Consider the following 4,360-nt stretch of genomic DNA (forward strand, 5'->3'; position numbering starts at 1 on the left):
AAAATTCCAAGTGGTTTTCCTCCCAGTTTTAGGTCAAGAGCCACGTCTGCCCTCTAGGGAGGTTCACATTGGGAGTTAAGAGAGGAAGGCATCCACCTCCCTGGAGCCCTGGGCTGGCTGAGCAAAGCAGGCTATGAGCTGCGTTTACCCACTCCTAGGAATTCGGAGGCTTTAGAATTCCCCTCTCTGCTTTGTCAACACTCCTCTCTGTCCTTTGCTGGCTCTCACACTCAATGGGACTTGTCACCATCATGCCCCCTGTGAGGTTTGGAGGGGGAAACTAACGTGTCAGGGGGCACATTTGAAGCCCTGTGACTGTGGTAATGTCAGGAGGGCTAGATGTTTCTCCTCTGGGGCTCCCACACTCTCCATTTACATGGCCAGAGTCCCTTCCTGCCTGTGAGACTGGAAACTGGCTTTGACCTATTTTGGCGGACTATCTGGAGAAAAGGGGCCTGGTGCCAGCGAAGAGGCTGGCCTCAGCAAGTCACATCAGCAGCACAACAGTTTCAGGAAATCCCAGCTTCCTCAGTAGCCAACAGACCTAAGGAAGTACAGGGGCCTGGGGCAGCAAGTCTTTGGCAAGTGGGCAGCCTCTTCCCAGTGTCACCCTGGAGGGTAGGATGGGGCATAAACTGGCCAGAGACGGAAGCTTCTTCAGTTCTGTATCACCTCACAGGTGTAAGCAAATAAAGACTCCAGTTTCAGGGGCTGGAGGTGCCATTCCATGGGAAAGGCTTGGGATGAGGCAACAGGAAGGCAACATCCTACCTCCGAAGTATGCCCTGGAGCACCTTGGCAGGTGAGTCTGCTGCTTAGGAAGCTGCCAGGGTGAGGGAGTGCAGCAATTCCATCTCTGTTTTTAGGGGGAAGGGAAATCTTCTAGTTTTTTTGAAAACTTCATGCCCTACAGGTCCAGAGGCCAGAGGGTGACAACTCTGTGGTCAGCTTCTTGGTTCCCACACACAGTGCTGACTCAAGACTGATTCTTGTGTCTGCAATCACAAGGAACAAGAACTACCTCCCTACCTCCCGGGCCCTTTTCCTCTGCAGCCTTTTCCATGTGGGCTGCTCCCTGAGCGTTTGCCCAGTTGAGAAAGGTCACCTTCATTAACCCAAGGAGCCCTGTCCTGTATACCCTTCTCAGAGACCCTCAGAAGAAAAAGAGGATCCGCTCTCAGAAGAGGAAGAAAACAGAGAAAGAGATTGTGTGTGTGTGTGTGTGTGTGTGTGTTTAATTTCTGGCAAAGGTCATTTGTGTCGGGGACCTCACATTTAGGTGCAGCCTAAGCAGCTCCAGACCCTCAATCCCAGGCCACTGAAGGTCACTGTCAAATTTATTCTTAGAAGCAGGCCGCTTCTGGGGCTTCTCTTACAGCTGCCATACAATCCCACCTCCACTCCCCCTCCGCCCCCCCACCCCATGACCTTCATGGGGACTAATGCTGGAGCTTTGAGAGGACAGGGATCACCTTGGTTTCTAGTGAGTGGCTCAGCCTGGAGCGTGGGAAGAACTCCCCTTATTCCTGGACTCAAACCATCCACTCCCCAAAACACTCACCTCCTTCTCCAACTTCTACATCTTCATCTCCTGCCATCCCGTCTATCTGGAATGCCTTTCTCTGTGTTCATCACTCATTCATTTATTCATTCCACAAAAAGCCATTGAGTTCTCTCATTGTACTGGCCTTCCTAAAATAGATATGAGAACGACACATTCCCTGCACTCACAAATCTCAAAGACTAGCAGAGAAGAAAGATGCATGAGTGACCTCTTGAAATCTAACCTAAATGGGGTCAGAGAAGAATTCCTGAAGGAGGTAAAGCCCAAGCTGAGCCTTGATGGATGCGTCAGAGTTGGGGAGGGAGGTTCAAAGTAGAGGGGACTGCAGGGACAGAGGCACAGAGGCAAGAATCAGGGTGCTGTGTATAGGGAACTCAGTAGATTACAGTAGCTGAAGGACAAGAGCAAAGTGAGGAGTGGCAAGATATGGGCTGGAGTAACAGGCAAGCCTCAGACAGCAGAGGACCCTATGCGATATGTTAAAGGCCCCAAGCTTCATTCTGTCCTGATTCTTGAGCCTTGTTTCCTGGAGTTTCGGGGGTCCTGTGGTGCCTGAGAGGCGGGACTAGGGGCACATTGCCCTTGACATGAGTGACTTATTTTATACCCTCAATTCCAGAACAAGGTTGAACTTAAAATAAAAATGTTAAACAGTATCTCTGTATTTTAATAGCAAGCTACAGAAGGGTTTTAAGAAGGGGAAGGACATGATCAAATTTGTGTTTCAAAAAAACCACTCTGACTTCTAGGCCCTACTTAACAACCATTCCTCAGGGCAGTCTGTTCCTTAAGAAAAGCTTTGGCAATAACAGATGATTTACAGCAAAAATGAAAGCTTCTTTGTTATATCTGTAATCATCGTTGCTAAATATATTTCATTCATAGGGAAGAAAAAGAAGTAGGGATCCCCTTTCCCCTGCTTGAACTTCAGACAGAACCATCTTAGCCAGCTGGCTGTGTTGATAACGCCATCTAGTGGTACAAGAGCAGCATGACCCCCAAAAGAAACCAAACTTGCTTCTGAAGAACAACTTTTCATCATGTGCATTTGTAAAATTCTGTCTTCTCTTATTTAACCCTCAAAACAACTCAGCCAGGGGCGCCTGGGTGGCTCAGATGGTTAAGCGTCTGCCTTCAGCTCAGGTCCCTGGGATCGAGCCCCACATGGGGCTCCTGGCTCAGCAGGGAGCCTGCTTCTCCCTCTCCCTCTGCCTCTCTCCCTGCTCATGCTCTCTCTCTCTCTCTATCTATCTATCTCTGTGTATCAAATGAATAAATAAAATCTTAAAAAAAAACAAAACTCAGCCAGGCATGTCTCATTGTTTACCCATGTTATGATTCAGGAAACTGAGGAGTGGACAGAAAACACCCCTCAGTCTTCTTTGGACTGGGAACCGTGGTAGATGACACAGGAGATTGACTTCAAAGATGGAGAAACCAAAGTCCTTGGTTGGTGATGGAGATTAAACCATAGACTGAAGTTTTCCAGCTGCCAGAACCATATTCTTCCCGATAAATCTGATCAGAGTCAAGCCACTTACTTAAGTCAAAAAGAAACCAAGTGGTAAAGGATTAAAAAAGGAGGCAGGCTTTTTTGGAATTTGGGGTAACTGGCCCAGACTGCAGCTATTTTATTTGCCACAAAGTAAAGGTTAAGGCAAAAAGAAAAAGAAAGAAATGTCCTCCCCATAAAAGGGTAGAAAATATGCCTGTGAAAAAGAAAATAATAGTTCCATGCTCTCTCTCCACCCACACGTGTTATCTGAATAGAAGTACAGATCAGGCATCCAAAACCATAAAGAAGCAAAACAAAAACACCTACAAGAAGCAAAATGACACAGCCCATCCCCAGGTTTGGTTTTTTGATTTGCAAATCAAATAGGCCCTGGAAAATGATGATGATGATGAAAATCTGTTGCCAAATGTACCAAGACAATGAATGCAATTTACATAATTCCTTTATTATTAAAATTAAAAGGCCACTATAGCCAAAACTAGGAGGAGAATAGACAGGGTTCATATTGCTCTGACAATTCAGTTTTTCAGGGATCCAGGCTTAAATGTTGAACTGAAACAGAATCTACCCTGGCAAATTTCTTTCCTAACTGGTCTTCTGAATTTTAATGAAATGTAGAAGCCTAAGCCAGGTACAAAGACGAGAAACTGCAAATTTTTTAATGACAGATTTGATTAGATAAAAATATAAATCCTCTTGTACAGCAAAACATACTAAGAGCAAAGTTACAAGTCATCGTATGAAAAAATTTTACAATACTTATGACAGAGAAATATTAACCATGGCCTATAAAAAGAGTTTACAAACCAACAAGGAAAAGGCAAATAACTGCCCCCCTAAAACGGACAAAGGATATGAGTGCGCTATCCAGAGAAAAAGAAATGCAAATGGCTCATAAATATATGAGTCATCCGATAATCAGAAAATTGCTAATTAAAATAAAGAATATCTCCTGCTCATCCTGTTGTCAAAAAGAAATGTAAAGAGGGACAATAGCCGGCGATGGTAAAACTAGATCACGAAGCTCCTGCTCCCACACTTTACTGAGCCTGTAGGTATGGTCGGGCGCAGTCTCTTTTGAGAGTAATTGGTGGTACTTACTGACTTTCAGGTCATGCCTGTTTTGAGCAATCCGTTCTACCTCCAGGGATACATCCTCCAAAACTATTCCTACATTTGCCTCAAAATATGTACATATAGATGTTTATCATTTTTTGAAAGTTTGTAGTAGCAAAACACATGGAAGCAACCTAATGTCCTTCAACAGAGAACAGACTGAA

General features: G+C 45.2%; 1 long non-coding RNA gene across 1 annotated transcript; it reads left to right on the forward strand.

Annotated features, from left to right (window-relative positions):
• Positions 1–47: 47 nt before the first annotated feature.
• LOC145721129 (uncharacterized) lies at positions 48–2,864 on the forward strand. The gene is made up of 2 exons (XR_014144593.1): positions 48–802; positions 2,450–2,864. It is a non-coding gene; the product is annotated as an uncharacterized LOC145721129 (long non-coding RNA).
• The last annotated feature ends 1,496 nt before the right edge of the window (positions 2,865–4,360 follow it).

This window comes from Leptonychotes weddellii, chromosome 4 (assembly GCF_054177405.1).
Source record: "Leptonychotes weddellii isolate Sample4059 chromosome 4, ASM5417740v2, whole genome shotgun sequence".
Lineage (NCBI taxonomy): Eukaryota > Metazoa > Chordata > Mammalia > Carnivora > Phocidae > Leptonychotes > Leptonychotes weddellii.